The sequence below is a fragment of the Salarias fasciatus genome, chromosome 4 (assembly GCF_902148845.1).
Source record: "Salarias fasciatus chromosome 4, fSalaFa1.1, whole genome shotgun sequence".
Classification (NCBI taxonomy): Eukaryota; Metazoa; Chordata; class Actinopteri; order Blenniiformes; family Blenniidae; genus Salarias; species Salarias fasciatus.
The window spans coordinates 20,975,046-20,998,611 of NC_043748.1; the positions used below are offsets into that span (position 1 = coordinate 20,975,046).

At 45.7% G+C, this 23,566-nt stretch overlaps 1 long non-coding RNA gene across 1 annotated transcript; it reads left to right on the top strand.

Moving 5' to 3' along the window:
* Nucleotides 1–293: 293 nt before the first annotated feature.
* Nucleotides 294–14,462, top strand: LOC115387089 (uncharacterized). The gene is made up of 3 exons (XR_003931338.1): nt 294–303; nt 11,737–11,740; nt 14,309–14,462. It is a non-coding gene; the product is annotated as an uncharacterized LOC115387089 (long non-coding RNA).
* Nucleotides 14,463–23,566: the final 9,104 nt, after the last annotated feature.

The following is a 23,566-nucleotide window of genomic DNA, read 5'->3' on the forward strand; positions in this document are numbered from 1 at the left end:
TCCTCAGATATTCGATGATTCGATGATTCGCTTGAAGGGGCCTGATTTGACGGCCAATCGTACAGTCAAAGCATTGCAAAATGTGGATATTAAATGAGGACCATTCCATTACAGCTGTACAGGGGTGCTGAATTAGTGATTTTACATAAAATTGCTTGTTTTGTTTTTTTTTTTCAAATAAACATGATATGAAGCCTATTTGATATACATGTTAGCCTATCAAATATACTGTGGAAAAATTTACTTAACTTGTACTTTAATTTAATATTCTGTCTATTTAGTGTTTGTGAATGAACCACCATGGTGAGTGGCACAATCAGATTTTGCGCAGAGCTCCATCACAGAGCAGCATCTTGGTGGTGATTTGGCTCAACATTAAAAAGGCTCACAATATCTAAAACACTTCAGAACAAGTCAAACATGATCCAAAAAAGTCAAATGCAAGTTGTGTCAGCAGCTCCTTTCATATGACAACTAACATGGCTTTCCACCTTAAACAGGTGAGTAGCCATGACTGGGCTAATAAAAGACGGTTCTGACACTCACTTCTCAATTTTAATGCTGACTATTATTTCGTTTAATTGTAATATTTTAGGTTATTATATATTTTTTTATTTATCTGAAAGGCTTATTCTATTTAATTTAGTGTTTTGGTTTTTTTTTCGCATGGATGTTGCGCTGCCCAACGGACCGACACAGTGCAATTAAGCATATTTCATTTCATTTGAGCAGATAAAGTAAGAAATTGTTAAGCCAAAAAAATAGAGCTTATCTGCAGAGCTTATAGATATAAATAAATGACATGCTTTAGTCCGTTTGTTAGAAGAGGGTTTGGTTCTGGTCATTTGAACTACTTCATTTGTTTGATGTTTAGAGTTACCGACACTTTGTTCCAATCGGTGTTTCAGTGTGTAGGAAAAAAAATAAAATAAAATACAAGTGTTGTTTAACCTGCCTGCGCGTGTTTTTTTTTTTTTTTTAATTACTGCAACATTCTACTGGAGCCTATTCAAATGAGTCTAAAAAAAAAGATGATAGATTTGACTATCAGTCGAAGATCAGCAGGATCGGACGAATCAGTTTCGACTATGTAAACTCTTAGTCTTTTTTCAAAATTTATAAAGATTCACTCATTAAATTCATGTATCTAGTCAAGAATAACAGCAGTACATGTCATGTTGGTCATTTTCTATTTCATCCAAGAGAAAAGTTAAACTGCAAAAGTAAAACGAAAGTTAAGCTTTGATGTTAAATAAATATTAAAGTGTTACCTGTTGGCAGACATGGTCAGTCTTGCGCTCATTGTTTATTTTTTTTTTCCAAGAAGGAAGAAATAAAAGTGAAGGTTCCTGAGTGGATTTCTGTCTGCTTGATGTGCAGAGATGAAATGAATCCTCTGATTCTGACTGCAAGGCCTTTTATATGATGTCTTGCTTTTGTTTTCCGTTTGGACACGGTTCCCTCCCATGTCTGCTAATAGAAACAACTGTAAACGAGCAAAGTTTACAGTTTGCAGGGAAAAAGTGCAGGGGTCAGATATAATCAAACATAAGGTTTAAACTTTAACAGCTTGCATGTGCAGCTGCCAGTTAGAAATAAGCAGCAGCATTAATCATCAATGGTGTTCCATAAATTGTGATTCATCATCTTATGAATGCTGTTAAACATTAAACCTTATGGAATGACACATGATATTAAAGAAGCGCATTTCAGTCAGAGGAGCTCTGGTCATGAACTTAATCACTTTAAAGCTAGGGTCGACGATCTTGGAAAACTAGCATGTAGCACGAATGTAGCATCTCCCCAAGCCTCCGCCCAGCTCCCACCCCATTGGAGGAGCTCCCGTTGGGAGCGAACGCACTGGACGCGGAAGCGCCACGCGCAGGGAGTTTGTGATCGCCTCCAATGTTATGAACCTTTCTGACTGCCCGCACACAACGCGCATAGGAGCGCAGCGCACCGCTCCGCTTCGTTCTATTTTTCACGCGGGCCGCGAGCGCCTTGGCAACGCGTACTGAACCAGGGCCAGTGCACGCCATTGAAATGAACGCAGGGGGCTGGTAGAACGGCGAAGGGATTTGATTGGTTTGTTAAGAGCGGTCCGTGCGATACGATTGGTCGGAGTTTTTACACTCCTGTGGCCGATACAGTGGTCAGATTTTTTCCGCACCTTTTTCCGTACACATAATGTATTGACTTCTCCCAGGGGGCAGGGAGCGTTTCACTCAGTATGACAAAAAGTGCTTTTGGACAACATCGTCTACCCTAGCTTTAAGTTAATAGACATATAAAATATTAAGGTTAAAGGTTAAAACTAGAGATGTTTGATACCACTTTTTTCAGACCCATACCAAGTATGAGTACTTCATCTTCAGTACTCACCGATACTGATACTCATACCGATACTTTTGATACATAAAATTTAAAATAATGCAATGACAGATCATTTTTGAAAAATGACTTTTATTTCTAAAAAAAAAAAGGCAGCACAGCCACGTTTAAGTCCAAAATAATAGTCTGAAAAATAAAACAACTCTTTGAGTTTTACACTTTCTTAAATGAAATTAAGTGCAAAAGAAGATATTTTCTCTGAGTTTTAATTTTTTTTTTTAATGAACTGAAGTACAAGATGTAGAGAAACAACTCTAAATTATACACTTTTTTAAATGAACTTATTTGAACGTTTTACAAATAAACTAAAGTGCAAGATAAAGGAGTTTTCTATAAATGTACTCATTTTAATGATTTTTTATGAATTAAAGTCAAAGATAGAACAACCCCGAGGTTTAAAGAGTTGCTCTAAGAGTTGCTGGTGTTATTTGTACTGCTCTCAGGTCGGTACTCTTCAGATTCTCGGTCTTCTGCAGAGTTTGCCGTCGAGTTGAGAGGCACCCAGCTGCAGACTGGGTGCCCTTGGTGGTCGAGTTGACTGCAGGAGTTTTTTTTCCAGCACAACAGCGTCAGTCTCTCGTTCACATGCTTCACCCTGAGGTGTTCACATTAATGTGGACTAAAGTGCACTTCTTTAATGTGTCATTGCATAGGGCTTGAAGATTACACGCTGTCATATGCAGCTGCCAGTTAGAAATAAGCAGCAGGATTAATCTGTGAAATAAATACTGAATACACATTAAACAGTTTTCCACCTGCTTTCCTGGAAAGAAAGACCTGGAACTTTAAACCTTATTAATTGACACATTAAAGAAGTGCATGTAGGTCAGAGGAGCTCTGATCAGAAGCTTAGTCACTCAGGACTGTTCATCGTACAACCCGCAGCATCTCAAACTGTAAACGAGCAGCGGCCTGAAATATGCCCTCAATGACTGCTATGGGTGGACTTCTTTTCATGGTCTTCATTGTGTGCAGATCTGGAAGCTTTTCATGAAATACAACAGCTCAGCTCACTGTCCCCCAGTCCCAGCTTTTATCCTACGTTATGCTCTGCAAGGAGTCTAATCACATGATCACACATTCTGTACCATTGAATCTAACATCTGGATTCATGTACTACCTATTTGACCTAATTCTTATATGTTAATGTAATTCTTTTACAACTTTGACATAATTCTCACCTAATTCAGGTCAGTGGGTCAAAAGTTCATCTCGAGGTCTCGGTATACATTCAACCTTACAACTGCATTCATCATAATCATCATGATATGTTAATTCTTGTCACTCATGGTTTTAAAAGGAAGCTTACTGTGCACGTCCAACACCTTAGTGTAGACGAGATGAAATCATTTTATTAATTTCATTGATCCTATTACAGTTTTTATTTATTTCAACTTTCCCAGTCTGAACCCCACGCTGAATGGCCCCGGTTGTTGGTGGACAGACAACTTTATCCTCCGTTTTCGCATAATTAAGGGTGGCACATGGGATTACTCTTCTTCAGGAGTCAGCAATCATGCTTAAGATCTGGGGTCCTGCAGTTACAACACCCTAGCTTGGGGCCTTTTACAACAATCCAGCTCATCTCAGCAGGCCATATGCGACCGGTACAGTAAACTGACACATGGTTACACCCATAAAATGCAGCCTGAATAAACGATGAACTACCTCCTGTGGCTTCTGACCTGGCATCAGCTCCTTATCTTGGCTGGTTCAGACCTGTTGTCCCTCAGGGCTGTGGTTCTTACATTATCACAAAGAGATCAAAGGTTTAGCTATGGTGACCCTCCACCGACGCAGTCACAGGCCACCCAAGCAGTCACAATGCAAAGTAATAAAAACACAGTTTAGCCATAGAAATATACAACATGATATGTTAATTCTTGTCACTCATGGTTTTAAAAGGAAGCTTACTGTGCACATCCAACACCTTAGTTTAGACAAGATGAAATCATTTTATTAATTTCATTAATCCTATTACAGTTTTTATTTATTTCAACTTTCCTGAATTCTGTTTATGCAATCCAGAAATGTCTAAAGTGAAACACTCTGTTCCTCCAAGAACATAAAAGCACTGAGAACACAGAAACAAACCAGGATAATGTCACAAACAGGTACTACTCGAAAAATTAGAATATCATGTAAAAGTTGTTTTATTCAGGCAACTCAATGTAAAAGGTGAAACAAGTACATTTTATAGACTCATTACATGCAAACTGAGGTATCTTGCGCCGTGTTTCCAACAGACGCGTTCAAGTTTTATCACTGGTACAAATATACAGAAAACCGCTCGCCGCTCACCGCGGCATGACATCACTCCAAGCCTGACAGTCATTTCACTGTTGAACATGGGTCCGACTGCCACCATCACTGCTCTGTATTTGGCATGGAGACGTCGGCTGCAGGCGAGGCTCCAGCATCGCTTCTGGATGCATGCTGCCCTACGGAGGCTCCATGAGCTCCACGAGTTCCACCGTCTTCTGCAGGAGCTGCGCCTGGACGGCCGGTTCCAGCGATACTTCAGCCTGAGTGTTGCCCAGTTTGAAGACCTGCTAGCTAGGGTTGGTGCCAGGATCTCCCGCCAGGATACCAACTACCGGCGCTCCATCCCAGCTGCGGAGCGCCTTTCCATCTGTCTCCGGTGAGTTTCAGTTGATCAGTTCTTAAAATTAGCATGCTCTGCCCAGGAATGGTGCGCTCACACCGGACATGTTGCAAGTGTCACGGGCGTCACTGACGCCTCAAAGTTGAGGAGAGGAAATGTGGCAAGATGGGAGAAAGAACAAGAAATAATGATTAATAAAAAGTCTCAGAGAAATGGAAAAAGTAATGTAATGAGTGTTGAAAAATAGAAATGATTTCTGCGAAAATGTTTCAAGACTCTTAATTGGAAATAAACATGTTTTTTTAATGAGCCCAAGCCAGCTGTTTGCAAGAGTAAGCAAAATTAAGCACATGTCCCTTTTTGTGCTCTGGTTGTTATGGTTTGTTGTTATGTTTATGGTTGTTAACTTTGACCAGAGTCACAGTGACTTACAGCATTTAGAGTAACAGGTGGCATTTTCCATGGAGGACGGCACGGCGGTCATGTCAACATAAGACCGCTGCCGAGTGGCACATTTTTCAGACCTGCAGGGAACTCTTTATGCTGCGCTCATTTCCCATCAATATGCATCCTTGATTTGTCATTCACAGAATTATTGCTACACTTTAGGAATAATATTTTAGTTTTTTTGTCCATACTATGTTTTTTTTTTTTTTCGGTGCATACTGTGTCGTACTTCTATTTCTGACTGCATTTTCAACAATATCAACACAATGGTAGCAAGGAACACTCACTTATTATACTTGATCCTTTTTGATGTATTTAAAGCAGAACTATGCAACTTTTTTTTTTTTACCTCAATTAATATTTTTCAGAACCCCTGTGTGGGTAAACAAAGACTTGTCACAGTGATTCGCCGGTCCCTCCACTCGCCCCGGGGTCTGTGTCCTGAAAACAGCGCTTGCAACGTTCAGAGGAGCAGACCCGACTACATCTCGTGAGAACAAACCTGCTTTACGGCGCTCATACGGGAGGACAAGTATACAAGCACGTAAAGCAAACATGAAACCCTAGCATTAGCAACGCCACCCTTAGCTGCTCACGGATGGCAGAACCAAAAAGACAGAAAAAAAGACTTTGATGAGTGAAAAAAAAGAAAAAAAGGAAACGGGAGTGGGACGCTCTCTGCACGCAGGGCGGGGGTGGGGGTGGGGGTGGGGGGTTGATGCGGAGAACGTTTACGACAGTGAGCTTTCACAGGAGACCAGTAGGGGGAGCGCTAAAGCAAATCTTGCATAGTTCTCCTTTAATTTAAAATATATTTCTCCTCTGTCTCTTTACCATAGAATCACTTGACTGTTGACTGTGTAACACACCTCTCGGAGTGTTTACAGTAAAATTTCCAGTATCATCGGCACAGTGCTGGGTTCGACTACTGAGCAGTGAGGAAAACAAACCTAGTAATGACCACAGACCAGAAGATAAGTTTGAAATGCCGGCTTAATTTTATATAGAAGACTAGAAAAACAAATAAAAATAAACACAGTTGACAAATGACAGATCAAAATCACAATGAAAATAAATGAAATGTTCTTCCCTTTAAAGTGATTAGATTCTCAGTCCTTTTTGTTCAAACCTATTTGGTTTAAAAGGTTTAATTTCTCTTTTAACCTAGGTTTCTCTTGAGTTTAAGTTTTATCTTTCATTCTCTTTTAATCTCACTCCAGTGAGTATTAAATCACTTTGTTCTAATTTACTTTGGTTAACTAATTTAGATTTCTTATGTCCTTATTTCCTAACATTTAAGTTGAGTTGTATCACATTTAAACTTCAACCATTTTTAGTTTGATTAAACAAATCAACAATTACACTCCAAATAACAAAATAAAAGTCTGTTTTTCACATTCTCAGTGCTTAACAAGGTGTCACGCGAACCATCACGGCGGCGGAAGAAAAAAACACATCACAGGGCCTCAGCCCGCGCTTCAATTAACCACAATTTCACCTTTTAAATGCAATATTTTAACATAAAACAACATAAAACCAATACTCAAGCTCCATATCTTCTCATATAACAAGTATATTAAAGCAAAAAATACTTTACAATAAATAAAATGCATATTTCAACTCACCAAGTCCCGTTTTGGCAAATTATATACAGTCACTTGGCAGGGCAGGTTGAAAACAAAACAAAAAAAAATCTTCCAAAAGCAAAAATGAACTTAAAATACTCTTTTAATCTCTTTTCTCTCTATTTTCGCCTCTTTTTCCAGCAGGACGCACAGACTATGGGCTCTGCAGCAGTGAAAAAAAGAATTTAACAACCCAGTAGTCACGTTCACGCTGCAGCGCAGTCCTTCAAAATAAGAGTCTGTGCACATTTTCAATAAACAGAACCGGAAAACTCATAAATATACACATTCTTTAACCATTTAACATACAATCACGAAATACAGCATTTACAATCATTTTAAGGACTGTTTTTTAACTGATTTCATCTATTTATTAACATTCCATGTATTTGTTCTAAAGACATTTTATTTATAGGCTTTTATTTCCGAAGCCCTATATAACCCAGGGTTACACCCTCCCCTCTTAAATCTATGCAAGTCCCTTTGCATAATGCATAGTTCAGATTGCTGGGATCTCGTTTTCAATAGAATGAGTAATAGCTTCACTTAAGCTTTGGAACAAGGACTGCACTACGCTGACCAGAGGGTTCCCTAATTGAGGGTAAGTAAACAGTTTGGGTTTTGTTCTGTCTCGCGAAGATCGTCTGAGAGTTTGTTCTGTCTCAGGGTCATGTTCTTTGTTATTTGTCATTTCAGGTTGACGTGGTTCTTCATCATGGGTTTGGTTTGTAGTGTCCGGTTCCAGTGCAATTTCCAATTCCTTTGGTTGCATTTCTGGTTCTCCTTCCTTTGTAGGTTCAGGTCCGATCTCCGTTTCAAGTGAATCCGTCATCTCCATTATCTCCGGGCCCTCTGGAGCATTATCAGACACCGTCACAGGTTCTGACACTTCAGCAATGTCTGATTTGGGTTGCTCAACAGCAGGGTTTGGATGAGTTTTGGGAGGAATGACCACTTGGTATTCCTTAACCGACCTCGAGATTTCTCTGGGAGCACTTGAAGGATAATACAGAGGATAGTTTTCCTCTTCCTCAGAGTTGTACTCAAACTCAGGTTCGTCGTGATCGGTTATGGGGTGTTGACGTGTGCTTGGCCTCCGGGCATTTTCTTGAACTGCAGGAGGATTTTCAGGGACAGTTGGCAAGAACCCACAAGGTAGCAAAAGGTCTCTGTGAAGAGTTCGAGTGGGACCATTGTGGTGCTCGGGTTTGACTGTATATACAGGCAGGTTATCTTTCTGACTTATAACCACATGGACAACAGACTCCCACTTATCAGCCAACTTGTGTTTACCCTGTAATGGAAATTTCTCATGTATGCATGCTTTTTCTCACTTGTAGTGCTCGCAGAGGTATTTTTGTAAACAACCGTAGCTCACACACTAAGATGTGTGGGGAACCATGAATGCTTTGTCTAGAATTTACTTTTCCTGATAATCTTAGCGTAGCAGCTGCGGCACTCGTGGGAGTCTTCCTGTGTCCAGCCTATGGCTGGGTGCAGTCAAGGCCCCTGGGAGTGAACGTAGCAGATAGTTATTAGAGGCTTGCACGCCCCTGCGAGGGCAGAACTCACTCTGTTACTCTGTTGACTGCGTGACTTCTCCTGCTGTACAGCATAATAAAAGATACCAAAACGAACTCACCGGCGGAAGCCCTTTATTAAATAAAATTGCCATAACAGTTGGCGTCACGAACAGGATCCTACGAGTGGAATCCGGCGGAGGACAGAGACCTGGTGATTGGCCATCCTGCGGACAAATTGCTGCAGCCCCGCCGCCATTGACGGACTCTATGGGGACCGGGTCTGAGCCTACCGTCCGGACCACCGCTAGGATCCACGAACTGGTTTCCCTCCTTTTCGGGGAAACTCCTACAAGCACCCGGTGAGTTCTTTCCATATTGGACTGGTTGGAGGGCGAGTGACTGATGTAGTGCCGGTCACTATAATACACAGCATAAAACTTCAATCCTCCCAGAGTGTTTAGTGTTTGGGAGAGAGATTGGAGAGGGTTTTTTAGCACTTTTGCACCCCCGGGTCTGGGCTGGGACCGTAGAGGCGAAAAGGCCGTTGGAGACGTCCAATTGAAAATGGGTAACAGATCTGTTAAAGAGAAGAGTCCTCCAGACACCCCAATATGTAATGACATGTCAGGAGGGTATGGGCCCGAGTGTGTGGGACATGTGAGAGAATGAGTGAATGGTTTGGGTTCCCCAAAGGGGGGAAGTTTGAGCATGAGACAGTGACTGGTTCTGCTAAAATGTTCAATGGAAAACAGAAAAACCGGGGATAAGAAGAAGATTGAGAAGTCACTTTGGATGAGTGAAGCTGGAAGCAGAGATAGAAAGCAGAGGGACATCCGCTTAGGGAGAGAACAGGGAGAGAAAACATCATGAGGGACATGAAAGGGTTTTACTACAGATACATGTGTCTCCGTGCCATCTGCTCTCTTTCGAGGTTGATTCGTACTGGACGTCGGATGTGTGAGGAAAGTGACTGGACTCCTCCCCTTCAAAGATCCATCCAACCACCATGGCCTCTGCTCTACTCTACTCCCACCCTCTCTGACGTGTCGGACTCCACCTCTGCATCGGCTTCCTGCTGAAGGAGTGGTCTGGTCTGTCAGACACTCCCAACACATCGGCGCTGGAAAGCACCACCTCCTGGATGAACGATGGAAGTAAAAACCGAGCCAACAGCACAACATCATTCATGGTTCTTCCGAAGCAACTCTTCTCAGGGCTCAAGCTACAAGAACCACCCTGACGGGGACGGAGGACGCCAGGGTGAGGCTGGTGGACAGACTGGACACTGGGTCCGTGACTGCCCACATAAGAACTGTGGACATGGACGATGGTGTGGAGAACCAGGCAGAGGAGCACAAGAAGGGGGGACACCGGGTCACGCTGAATTCTTATCCAACTGACGGAGGAAATTCGGACTGAGAAGATGAAATCACCACGCACTGATGGCATGGGTGACGTACGCAAAATAACACACAACCCGCTAACCGCAATGAAGAAGCGCTTTGCACTGACACACAGCTTGCACAGGGTCAGGATAGAGTAGCAGAGCTTGAAAAGAATACAAAAAAACAACACATTGATTAATTGTATTTCATGCACAATTACTGATGTACATCTGAGGTTTCCCATGCTCACGCTCAAGATAACACGGAAATCTGTGGGATTTTTATTTTAGTTTATTTTTATAAACTTGGTTGATTCTGGGACGGTGAATTGGATGTTGACTCCTGGTGATAGAAGAAAGCTTTCCATGTCCACTGAGATGCGACATGTTCTTATTGTCTAAACTTCGCCCGATGACTCTGATTGACTGACAGTCGATGATCAAACTGGAGATGGTGCTCACATCAACCGCAAATTTAAAACTTCAGACAAACCCCAGTGCATATTATATGCACTGTGCATACAGGACGTAATGTTGACTATGAACAATGTTTTTTTCCAGGACTTTGACAGTGATTTGACTATATCAACGTTTTTTAACAGGACTCAATGCGCAGCATCTGTATGTCTGTCTACTGTCCAGATGTCTTTGTTTAATGTTTCAGGTTCTCACAAATATTTCCAAAGTTCCCTTGCCAAATCCCGCGATGGGCAATGGAATGATTTGGGACGGTTCGTGCGACAACGCGTGATTTCAGCCGACTGCTGATCCAACCCTCCAATATTCGCCATCTCTCTCAGCATATCGTAAGACCTCCGCTGAAGTACATGTTCTGCAATTTGTACTATTGACATGATATGCTAATGAGCATGCTCGAATAACCACGTATGCAAATTGTGTTTTCAAGAACAAACGGAACAAAAGTTCACTTTGTTAGGATCAGAATGTAAAACCTTATTAATTTAATCTTGAGAGGGTTTTTTTATTATTCCAGACCCTCCAAAGCGAACTGTAAAACAAACAGTTCATTCAGTAGCTGCATCTTTATCAGCTGAGGAGCTGAGGACAGTTGAATATAAAACAATTGCAGAGGCCTGAGAGACAGCATCACACACACAGCCTAGTGAGCTGATGATGTGGGGTTGAAGATGCACCGATCAGATAATTTAGTACAAAATAATATACTAAGGTGTTTTTGTTTTGTTTTCTGTCTGGGAAGCATTTGTTTGTTTTGTTAGAAAATTCCTGCAGGTACCCCCATCGCTCCGATCCACAATCCCGATCCTCCATTGCCAGCCGCGCCGCGCTGACCTGAGGGGAGCAGCTTCACAGCAGCGGGAAGTACAGACACACACACACACAACTAGAGGGACTCAGATTGACACAGATTTAGGGAGAAATTGTTTTTTTCTGAGCCTGTGAGGACATGTGCGGTGATTCTGTTCTTCTCTTTCTGCTGAGACTTTTTTTAATGCAGGAGAGAAGGAGGAACTGTTGTGGCTGTGGAAGCAGTGGACACAATAATGGAGAGAGCTGCTCCAGAGGCTGGAGGCGGGGCGGCTGGCGGTTGAGGAGGTTGTGGAGGCGATGGGGTTTTGATTACGAACGTGGAAACTTCCGACGTAGTGACGACATGTCAACTGCTGGCTGATCGCCGAGGTCAGAGCATGAACACACACACACACACACACACACACACACACACACACACACACACACACACACACGGACACTTACAAAACCACACAGACAGAGAAAAAGAGAGGTAATTGGAATTCCCAAAGTTATTTTATCAACTTTCAAATGGTGATGCATTTATTGTATCTGGTCACTCTCAAGGGAGAAATATTAGTGGGTCAACAGAACTGATCAATCCTGATAAAGGGAGAAAGAAGAGGCAGCAGGCTGCCTCCCTTATGGGTCACTTCTCCCCCCACAGCGCTGTGGCTCTGACCACAGGCTGTGAGGCTCATCGTCTTAGTGAAATTATTTAAGATGTCATGCTTTAATATTGTGAACTTTATGTTTATCTGTACGTATTATGGAGAAAATATACCAATGCTAAACACACAAGAGAACTTATTTAAAGGTATAATACACGATTTTGATTTCTGGGTGGATCACCTAAATAATTGGTGGGTCCTTTTGTCAATCGTTCTGACGAGCTGCTTTCGTAAGGCGGTTCTACGTGCTTGCGCCCAATCAGCTTCTCCCTTTTGCGCATTCAGAGTGTTTCTGTAGCCGTGAGCTTCGGGGCTCGTACTGACCGATGGCGAGTCTGACATGATGAAACTGTAACAGTTTCAGGGAAAAAGCTTTATTTATGAGCGAGGCGGATCGCAGAAACTGTAAACAGGGCCGTGCACGCCGGAGAAGAGGAGATCGCGCTCGTACACTTCCGCGTTTCCTGGGAGAAGCAGGAGAGCCGTGCGGATGGTCTGGCGCATGGCGTTGTTCAAAAAGTGAGTAACAGACTTGGGGCTTCGTCTTTTCGAGAAAATCGTGTATTAGACCTTTAAGTGAAGGTTTGTTTATGATTGGCTACAAGAAGCCTCAATCAAATGTCAGTTTCAAGATCCACTGACACAGATGGAACTTCCACCTCCATCTGTTTTAGCTGGAATATTTGTGGACTGAACAAAGATTATGTAGCTTAATAAGCTCAGCTAAACCTTGCTGAGTAACACTGAGGCCAAGTGTCACATTAACACGTCCTGGATGATGACAGTGGTTACAGGTATTGGATGTGTTATGGCGTGAATAACTGCTGAAGGTGTTTAGTTGAGACGGACGGTCCATATGATACACCTGATTTCACACCAAGTCTGCTCACCAGGAAGCAGGTTGTCTCATTCCTGGGAATGTATTCCTGCTGTCGACAGTTTATTCCAAATGATTGTGATTTTATTGCTCCCATTAGGTCTCTGGCTGCATGTCTGCAGGTTTCCTGGACTCCAGATGCACTGGAAGCGTCCCAGGCCCTGCAGTCTTCCTTCACTTTTCTGTCTCGACCTGTCATTTTGTTGTTTCTGATATTGAACAAACTGTGATGTTATGGTTCTGATAGTTCTGGTAAAATGATAATGTTCCTTCTATATTAGCAGCTTGCTTCACGATGCGCTGTTTTGACCGCCAGGCTCAGGTTGTTTGGGATTCACGCCGGGGGAATGGACGGCGTTGAAGGACATGTTGATAACATGCAGCTTGTGTTAGAGGTTGTTTTCATTGAGCTGTCTCTTCAGACTGCTCAGCCCCTCCTTTACACTCTCACCAACTTTCTGGGGAATGAGGACAGTTTTTTTTCTCGCTCGGAGCTTTGATTAACAGACTAACCCATTCTGATGTGATATATTCTTGGTGTACATGGTGGTTCTGAGGGGGGAATGGTACATCAGGCCTTATCATTCCCAACAGCTCACATCATTGTGGTTTTCTGGGAAGTTCTCAGTGGTGGCAGAACAGCACTATAGAGTGTTTGGTGTGTGCAGCTCACGAGGCAAGGTGAGGAGAACGCTGTGGGGAATGCTGCTCACCGCCACCTGAGTACCCTGTGACCACCTGATGGTGGACTTCGTGGAGCTGCTCTGTTTCAGATCAGACAGACCATCACAGGGCCCTTCCCCTCCTGGCTGGAGGGCCGCCTCTCCACTCTTCGCTGGCTGAACCCAGGTGACTGGATCCAGGTGAAGGACTTCTGCAGGAAACACTGGAAGGCCAGGCAGTGGCCAGGTCCAGGTCCTGCTGGACTCATGCTGCCTTTAAGGTAGCAAAGCGAGCTACCTGGAGCCAGGCAGGTCACTGTAAGCCTTTCCCAGCACCACCCTGACTCCAACAGCTGATCTCCCAGCCACAGGGCAGAATAATCCCTGAGATCAGCTCCTGTGTGAGGTAGTCCACCCTCCACCAGGCAACGGTGAAGATGTTCCTGCTCCTGAGGGTGCTGCTGCCCAAACCGCAGTGGCCCCCCTGCTTCGTTGCAGACGTATGGTGGACCTCACAGGACTCCAGGACAGCCTGTGGTGGAGAGCTGCCCCTACGGTAGCTCCAGAGTCACATGATGCCAACTGTACTGTTTGTGCTTTAAGCCTTATGCTGCCTCCGCTAACACTTTACCATTCCTTGTTCCTTGTTCCTGTTCCTCTCCAGGATTCTCTCTACACATTTCTGCATGCAGGCAGGAATAGCATTGGCTCAGAGCTGCGACATCCTAATGCTTCTCACTCTAACCCTTACCCTTAGCCTTAGTCTTTCCCTTACCCTTACACTTTCCCTCTCCTTTTCAGCAGCATTCTGAGGAGGTGTCTTCCCTTGGCATGGCACCATTCATAACCAGCATGAGAGCCTCACTGGTCTTGTTACTGATGGGTTTGGCCTCCTCATGGAGGAGCAGAAGGCCATGTGTGTCCTGGGCCTGCTGAACAGAGTGGCCCTGGACCTCCTTCTTGAAAAGAAAGGGGGGTTTGCCCTCTCATAGGTGATCAGCACTGCTCCTGGGTTCCTGACATCTCAGAGAACATGACAAACGTAGACACTCAGCTGTCTTCTCTGCTTGCTGAATTGAGCTCTCAGGAAACGGGTGTCCCCTTGTCTGGATGGGACTTCTGGGATGGCTGACTGAGGGCAGCTGGCGAGCTTGGCTTACTAAGGTTGCTGGCATGCTTGCTATTTTCCTGTCGATTCTGGGGGTTTTCTCCTGCTGCATTATTCCCCTGGTCCGTTGTCTGGTTGCTCGCATGTTCACAGCTACTTTGGCTCATTATACTTTGCTTCATTCCACTGAACTGTTTGCATCCTTGTTCGCTCACCTTTCTGATGATTCTGATGATGATGATGATGATGATGATGATGATGCTGATGATTTGGGGTTGATTGACTGATGTGGGGTGTCTGTTGGCATCTCCCATGTGTTGAAGTTGATTAAACCGTGGTTGATTTAATCAAAAGGGGGGAATGTAATGGAAATTTCTCATGTATGTGTGATCGGGCGCTTGGGAAAGGGCTTTGTTTCATTTGTGTGCTGTGTGTTGCTGTGTTTGCCTTTGTTTTCCTTTTTTCCTTGAATAAGCCCTTCCCATTCACCTTGATTGGAACCCCTGTCCATGTGAGCCTCTAGCCAAACCTGTATTCAATTAGCGCACCTGGGCTGTGGCAAATTGACAGGTGCATAAAAGGCAGTGTGGCTGTTGGCAGCAGGAGAGAGCAGACACAGGGCAGCAGACACGGAGGAGCAGACACAGGGGAAGCAGCGCACCGGGGAAGCAGCGCACCGGGAGGACGGCAGCCACACCGCCAAGGGAGCACACTCTGGGGCCGTGACGGAACCAGGACGGGACCAGCGGAGCGATCCAGTTCGAGCACCACACATTGTTGACACGCAGCGGCAGGGAGGAAACCCTGCCACGCCCGTGAGTATTATACTCGTCCAGTGTGGTGCTCACTACATGGACTAGAGCGTGGAGTCGCTTGGTCCCGCTTTGTGCTGGCCCGGTTTTGTACGTGGCAGGTGCCGTCCGGATGTCCCTCTGGTGACCGGAGCAACGCAGAAGGAGGAACTTCACCCCACCCCAGACGACGTTGGGATTGTCTTGGGGATCCAGCCTCCGTCCACGCAGGGTGGAGAAGCCCTGCCCCCAGAGCGGCACCCGGGAGCTGATATTGAAGTGCTTGGACCCCCCTGCAGTATTTAAGACCCGTTTAGAATAGTTTTGTATTGTTTTAACCCTTTTATTCTTCTTTTAACACTATTTATAATATTTTAGACCAAATAAACTGCATCTTGTATTTCATTACGTGGATTGCTCTTTGTTGGTCACACCCTGCTCTCACTCACCCAATTTCAATACTTTGCCGGCCACTAATATCCATTTACATCCCCCAGCGATAACTCTTTTGAATCTCCCCCCTGTTACATTTGGCGTTGTCGGCAGGATCCATTTTGAGAGCTGGTGTCGCCAAATAAGAGCAAACATGATGATGCCTGTGTACCCTGGTGCACCTTGGCTACCAAAATTTATGGGGCCAGGTGGCGATTTAAAATACTCTGAATGGAAAGAGCAAATTAAAGGGCTTTTGAGTTCCCAGGATATAGCAGAGGCAAGGAAGGTTAGCATTGTATTGGGAGCATTAAGTGGTGAAGCCAAACGACAAATAACGGTTTTGAACGCAGCTGAAAAAGATACAACAGCTAAAATATTTGAGTACTTGGATTCTCTGTACGGTGACCAGACCCCCATACCAGTTGTGAGATCAAAATTTTTTAGCTGCTTACAGGGAGTGGATGAGCCTGTCCAATCATTTATTTTGAGGCTGCGTGAGTTGTACTGCAAATTGGACAGTCAGGATCCAGATAATGCTCCTTCTGAAACTGCTTTGCGGGATCAACTACTGCTTGGACTGTGTGATGGGCCTTTGGCTCAAGCCTTAAAGGTTTATGCTCGCCGCAACCCGGGCCTAGGGTTTGCTGATTTGCGGGAGGAAGCCTTGAAGTTGGACTCAGAATATAGCCACCAAAGGCCCGAGGTAACCTGCTCTATGATTACTAAACAGTCTGTTCCTTCCAGACCCCCACAGGATGCCGACTGGAAGGAACAGCTCAAGCGTGAAATTATGGATGACGTGAAGACCCATGTGAAGGGGCTGACACAGGATATCGTGGCAGAACTCAAACCACTGCTGCAGCCAGCCTCACCTCGGCCCCGCTCTTCTAACCCAACGTGGAACAAGCGCTACTCACCCAGACCCCACAACGACAGAGATGAACAGGGCAGGCCTATTTGCCACCGCTGCAGGGAGGCAGGCCACATAGCTCGCTATTGTAGAGGACCTGCTACACCTGAACCAGCTTTAAACTAGCTACCCCTGCTGCTGAGGTCCGAGTAGCAGGGCTTGTTGACACTCCACCACCACCACCCAGGGCCTCTGAAGCAGTTGTCGGCCAATGCCCTATAATTAAACTAACCATTGAGGGGGTTCAGCTCAGTGGGCTTTTAGACACAGGGTCTCAGGTCACATTAATGGCAGAAAGTGTGTTTAATGCACATTTCACACAAGCTAAGCTTGGAAAGACCCCTACCTTGTTCCAATTAAGGGCTGCTAATGGCTTAGAAATACCCTACGTCGGTTATGCCGTCTTAGACCTGGAGGTGGAGGGTATTCAAGTCCCGGGACGGGGGGTGGTAATTGTCGAAGACGAGAGGTGTACCCACCCTTTAATTGTGGGAATGAATGTCATTGTGGCTTGTTGGGATACCTTGTTCAGAAGCCCTCGGGAGTCAGCCGTCCCACAGGTCTTCAAAAAGCAGAAAGTTTGGAGGGATGCGTTTGCCACCTGTTGTCAAATTAACCTTTCCCCCAGCGAAGATGGACATTTGGGTTATGTGAGGTTAGCTTCCAAACGTAGTGTCACAGTACCCGCACAGAGTGAGATGCTAGTCTGGGGGCGGGCAAAGATGGGACCAGGTGGGACAAATTACTGCGCTCTTATAGAGGCCGTGCCGCGTGCTGGTGATGTGGGTGTCGCAAAGGCTTTGGTTGAGGTGAGGAGAGGTAAAGTTCCTGTACGTATTTGTAATCCACACCCATACAGTGTTTCCATTGGTCGATTTGAAAAATTAGGACAGCTCTATCACATTGAAGACGCGGATGTGCACGGTTCCAGTGACCTGGCCCTGTCTCTGGAGGAGGATGGCATTGTCCAGGTGGCCCTGACGAACGCTGCAGCCGCTGTCGAAATCCCAGAATGGCCGACTGAGGTGAGCCTGATGACGGAGCGATCCGATCTGTCCGAGCAACAGCAGGAGGAGCTGTGTGCTCTGTTGCAGAAGTGGGAGAAAGTCTTCGCACAGCACAAGGAGGATTTTGGGCGGACAAATCTAGTGCAGCACAGGATCCCTACAGGAGACGCGGCCCCTATCCGGGAGAGGTACCGGCCTATTCCACCTATGCTGTATAAAGAAATGAAAACCCTCCTCTCCAGTATGCTTGAAAAAGGGGTGATCAAAGAAAGTTGTAGTCCTTGGGCTGCCCCTATCGTCCTTGTGCGCAAAAAAGATGGCAGCTGGCGTTTTTGTGTGGATTACCGGAAGTTAAACGCTGTCACTCATAAAGACTCTTTCCCATTACCACGCATTGAAGAGACCTTAACCAACTTAAGTAAATCGGAGTGGTTTTCGACCCTGGACCTCGCCAGTGGTTACTGGCAGGTCGAGATGCATCCTGATGATCAAGAAAAGACTGCATTTGCGACCCCGCTTGGCCTATACGAATTTGAGCGTATGCCATTTGGACTATGTAATGCGCCAGCAACGTTCCAACGTTTAATGCAACAGTGTCTCAATGGACAAATAGCCGAGTCGTTATTGGTATACTTGGATGACATCATAGTATACTCTGCTGACTTCTCTTCCCATCTCCAGCATCTGGACCAGGTGTTTGAGCGGCTGTGGGGACATGGTCTGAAGCTACGCCCGGACAAGTGTAGGCTACTGCAGCGGGAGGTGACGTTCCTGGGACATGTAGTGGACCAGCATGGTGTGAGGCCAGACCCGGGGAAAGTTCAAGCGGTCCAAGGTTGGCCAGTCCCAACGACGATAAAGCAGGTTAGAGCATTCCTTGGCCTGGCTGGGTACTACAGACGCTTTGTAGCAGGTTTTGCTAAGATTGCACGTCCTTTGAATAGACTCTTAACTGGTATTCCAGCGGACAAGCGTTCCCAATCAAAGAGAGTAACTTGGACCCCTGAATGTCAGGCTTCTTTTGATCATTTAAAAACGGCACTGACTCAAGCTCCTGTACTCGCATACGCCCATTACGACAAACCATTTATTGTGTATACGGATGCTAGCCATCAAGGTCTTGGAGCCGTTCTGTCACAGGTTCAGGACGGTCATGAACGTGTAATCGCGTATGCCAGTAGAAGCCTTCACCCAACTGAACAAAATGATGCCAATTACAGCTCCTTTAAGCTTGAACTGTTAGCCCTCAAATGGGCTGTGACGGAAAAATTTAAGGATTTTCTTACAGGAGCAGAGTTCACCATCTACACAGACAATAACCCTCTGGCCCACCTGCAAACAGCGCAACTCGGAGCAGTGGAACAACGCTGGGTGGCACAGCTTGCTTCCTTCAATTATACAGTGAAATACCGCTCAGGTAAAAGTAACGTCAATGCTGATGCGCTCTCCAGGTTTCCTGTCCATGTAGAACAGGTTGCAGTACAACCGAAAGAGCCCGCCGATGTATCAGCTGTCAACATCATGCCCGACGTTGGATGGAGGGAGGCACAGGATTCTGATCCGGACATCAGGATTGTCAAGGAATATGTCGCAAAGAACAGCTTCCCATCACGCGCTGTACGTTTGGCACTTCCAAATCGAGCTCAGAAGCTGCTTCAACAGTGGAAAAGGCTGACGGTGAGGGGTGACCTACTGTACCGGACGTTTGTTGATGGGGTGACCCATGAGGAGCACCATCAGGTTGTGTGTCCAAGTTGTAGGTGTGAAGAAGTCTGGAGGAGGACACACGAAGCTGGGGCCCACTGTGGTGTGGAAAAGACTCTTGCTCGGTTACGGCAGCAGTTCTATTGGCCCAATATGGAGGGAGAGGTACGAGCATTACATGAAAAATGTGATAGGTGCTGCCTTCAAAAAAGTCGCATTGAGCCTAGGGCTCCACTCCACCCTATTGAATCCACCTACCCACTTGAAATCATTGAGCTGGACTACCTAACTCTAGGCCGACCTACAGATACCTATCAAAATATCCTTGTCGCTACAGATAAATTCACTCGTTTCGCATGGGCTATGCCCACTACTGACCAAACAGCCCAAACCACCGTAAAAATGCTTTGGAATCACATCATACAACCGTTTGGCTGCCCGGCGCGTTTCCATTCTGATCGTGGCCCAAATTTTGAGTCGGCCCTAATGCAACAACTTTGTGATTTGTATGGCATAACGAAGAGTAGGACCACATCCTACCATCCCGCTGGGAATGGTGGTGTTGAGCGTTTTAACCAAACCTTGTTAAACATGCTCCGCTCCTTAGATGAGGAAAAGAAACGCTGTTGGCAAAGTTACTTACCTGAACTAGTCCACGCCTACAACAACACAGTCCACAGTGCCACGGGGTATGCCCCCTCCTTTTTGATGTTCGGTAGGCACCTGCGACTTCCTGTAGATGTACGTTTAGGTCTAAGCTCCCAGCAGCAGTCCTTTGATTTACCTGGATGGGTTCGAGATCATCAAAATAGACTCGCTTTCGCTTATGGCATTGCTCGAAAGAAAGCCGCTGACGCAGCCTCCCAAAACAAACAGCAATTTGATAAAAAAGCCAAAGCCTTGCCTCTGGTACCTGGTGAACGTGTGTGGTTGCGAAACAGACGCAGGGAGGGGAAGGGTAAGCTGAGCACATGGTGGGACCCTGAACCCTTTGTGATATTGGACTGTGTGGGGGACACTGGGGTTGTTTATAGGGTGCGCCGTGAGAAAGATGGCCATGAACAGACTGTGCATCGGAATGCTTTAAAATTATGTGCTGTACCCCCAACTGTGACGGAGCCACCTACTGGAGAAGCATCCTCCCTGACACAGCAGGCTGGACTCCCTGTTTTCTATGGGTTCATCCCAGCTGCATCAGAGCAAGATGAGCCTCAAGACTTGCCCCGTCGCTCAACCCGTGTGAACTTTGGCCAACAGCCAGCCCGCTATGGGGACTAGTTTGAGTGCAGGGACTGGCAACTAAAAAAGGTGGGGGGGTGTGATCGGGCGCTTGGGAAAGGGCTTTGTTTCATTTGTGTGCTGTGTGTTGCTGTGTTTGCCTTTGTTTTCCTTTTTTCCTTGAATAAGCCCTTCCCATTCACCTTGATTGGAACCCCTGTCCATGTGAGCCTCTAGCCAAACCTGTATTCAATTAGCGCACCTGGGCTGTGGCAAATTGACAGGTGCATAAAAGGCAGTGTGGCTGTTGGCAGCAGGAGAGAGCAGACACAGGGCAGCAGACACGGAGGAGCAGACACAGGGGAAGCAGCGCACCGGGGAAGCAGCGCACCGGGAGGACGGCAGCCACACCGCCAAGGGAGCACACTCTGGGGCCGTGACGGAACCAGGACGGGACCAGCGGAGCGATCCAGTTCGAGCACCACACATTGTTGACACGCAGCGGCAGGGAGGAAACCCTGCCACGCCCGTGAGTATTATACTCGTCCAGTGTGGTGCTCACTACATGGACTAGAGCGTGGAGTCGCTTGGTCCCGCTTTGTGCTGGCCCGGTTTTGTACGTGGCAGGTGCCGTCCGGATGTCCCTCTGGTGACCGGAGCAACGCAGAAGGAGGAACTTCACCCCACCCCAGACGACGTTGGGATTGTCTTGGGGATCCAGCCTCCGTCCACGCAGGGTGGAGAAGCCCTGCCCCCAGAGCGGCACCCGGGAGCTGATATTGAAGTGCTTGGACCCCCCTGCAGTATTTAAGACCCGTTTAGAATAGTTTTGTATTGTTTTAACCCTTTTATTCTTCTTTTAACACTATTTATAATATTTTAGACCAAATAAACTGCATCTTGTATTTCATTACGTGGATTGCTCTTTGTTGGTCACACCCTGCTCTCACTCACCCAATTTCAATACTTTGCCGGCCACTAATATCCATTTACATCCCCCAGCGATAACTCTTTTGAATCTCCCCCCTGTTACATATGCATGCTTTTTCTCACTTGTAGTGCTCGCAGAGGTATTTTTGTAAACAACCGTAGCTCACACACTCAGATGTGTGGGGAACCATGAATGCTTTGTCTAGAATTTACTTTTCCTGATAATCTTAGCGTAGCAGCTGCGGCACTCGTGGGAGTCTTCCTGTGTCCAGCCTATGGCTGGGTGCAGTCAAGGCCCCTGGGAGTGAACGTAGCAGATAGTTATTAGAGGCTTGCACGCCCCTGCGAGGGCAGAACTCACTCTGTTACTCTGTTGACTGCGTGACTTCTCCTGCTGTACAGCATAATAAAAGATACCAAAACGAACTCACCGGCGGAAGCCCTTTATTAAATAAAATTGCCATAACAACCCCTTATTCGAACATTCCTCACAAGCACACGATCACCAACATCCAAGACAGACTCAGTTATATGTTTGTCATATCTGATCTTGTTTTGTTCAGCAACTTAAGCAGCGTTTTTAGTAGCCAGTTGATAACTCTCTTGAAGATGAGATTTCAGAGCTTTGACATACTGCGAATGAGACTGTTGCTGATGATGGTTCAGGGGAACATTGAAAGCAAGGTCTATTGGTAGTCTTGGCTGCCTACCAAACATTAACTCGTAAGGCATGAATCCTGTACTGTCATGTTTGGTGCAATTATAAGCATGTACAAGTGGCTTAACAAAGTCACGCCAATGCTTCTTGTCTTCATTGTTAAGTGTGCCCAGCATGTTCTGTTTAATCTTTCCACAGGGTTTCCCCTGGGATGGTAGGGTGAAGTTCTGACTTTTTGTATTCCAGCTAGGTCACACAACTCTTTGATAGTCTTCGATTCAAAATCTGCTCCTTGGTCGCTGTGCAACTTCTCCGGAAAACCATAGTGAATGATGAAATTTTCCCACAAGGCTTTGGCCACAGTTCGAGCTTTCTGGTTTGGAGTAGGAATTGCTACAGCGTACTTGGTAAAGAAGTCTGTGATGACCAGGACATCTTTTGTGTTACTGCGATCTGGTTCGATGGTCAAAAAGTCAATACACACCAACTCCAGAGGTCTGGTGACTTGTATGTTGACGAGGGGTGCTGCTTTCTCTGGCAGGGTTTTTCGGCAAACACACCTGCGACAGCTTTTGATTCTTTGCTCAATGTCTTGAGGCCATTTTTGGCCAGAAAAATCTGGTTCTGGTCAAGTCAAGGGTTCGATCAAAGCCGAGATGACCCATGTCATCATGGAGACTTTTAAATACCAGTTCTTTTAGGCTTTCAGGAAGAACGAGTTGGTATTGAGTTTCTTCACCTACTTGTCTTTTTCTGTACAAAATCCCATTCTGAAACTCAAGTTTGTTTAGTTCACGCAGGAAGATGGGAAGTTGTGGAATTTCTTTTCGTACAGTAGGGGGAGATGTTTCACCTGTTTCAAGCTGATGTATGATTTCTTTAATAACAGGATCATTTCTTTGGCTTTGTCTAATGTCTTCTTCTGACATGCTTGGGATGACAGGAAAGGCATCACACTGATCAAAACTGTCGGGAACTGCATCATCAGACATGGACAATGATGTCACAAGTGGGCAAGTAGAAGCATTGAGAGTAGTATCAACAGACTGGAGAACCAGGTGTTTCTCACAAATGGCACTGACAGCCTGAGAAGGGACATGAGTGAAAGGATCTGTATCAGGTAAGTGGTGTACAAAATGGCGGATTCGCTCTTGTTCCTTCAGGAACACAAGGTCATTCACTGGCTCAGGATGTGGACGGTGGGATAAGCTGTCTGCATCCACGTTCTGCTTGCCTGCTCGGTACTGAAGCTGAAACTCAAAAGAGGATAAGGCTGACAACCAGCGATAACTTGTTGCATCCAACTTAGCGGTGGTCAAAATGTAGGTTAGGGGGTTGCTGTCGGTTA